The sequence below is a fragment of the Fulmarus glacialis genome, unplaced genomic scaffold, assembly GCF_000690835.1.
Source record: "Fulmarus glacialis isolate BGI_N327 unplaced genomic scaffold, ASM69083v1 scaffold33618, whole genome shotgun sequence".
Lineage (NCBI taxonomy): Eukaryota > Metazoa > Chordata > Aves > Procellariiformes > Procellariidae > Fulmarus > Fulmarus glacialis.
Genome location: NW_009229425.1, coordinates 688 through 1,386, shown reverse-complemented (window position 1 = coordinate 1,386; position 699 = coordinate 688).

Here is a 699-nt window from a genome sequence, read left to right as displayed (position 1 = left end):
CTCCCAGTGGCAATGATGGGCTCTGTGTGCATCCCCAGGATGCTCCATCCTTCTCCCAGTCCCAGAGATGCACCCCCCGGGGTGCCCTGTCCTTCTCCCAGTGACATGATGGGCTCTGGGTGCATCCCTGGGGTGCCTCATCCTTTTCCCAGCCCCAGGGATGCACCCCCAGGACGGCCCGTCCTTCTCCCAGCCGCAGAGATGCACCCCCGGGGTGCTCTGTCCCTCTCCCGGTGGCAATGATGGGCTCTGGGTGCATCCCCAAGATCCTCCATCGCCGCGGAGATGCACCCCCGGGGTGCCCTGTCCTTCTCCCAGTGACATGATGGGCTCTGGGTGCACCCTTGGGGTACCCTGTCCTGCTCCCAGCTCCAGAGATGCATCCTCAGGATGCTCCGACTTTCTCCCAGCCCTGGAGATGCACCCCCAGGATGTTCCATCCTTCTCCCAGTAGTGATCATGGGCTCTAGGTGCACCCCCGTGGTGTCCTGTCCTGCTCCCAGCCCTGAAGATGTGCCTGCAGAGTGCCCCATCCTTCTCCCAGTGGCCATGATGGGCTCCGGGTGCATCCCCAGGGAGCTCCATCCTTCTCCCATCCCTGGAGATGCTCCCCCGAGTGCCCTGTCCCTCTCCCAGTGCTGGGGACACGCTCTGCCACCGTACCCATGCTGCCCTGATGTGTCCCCAACAGTCCCCTCG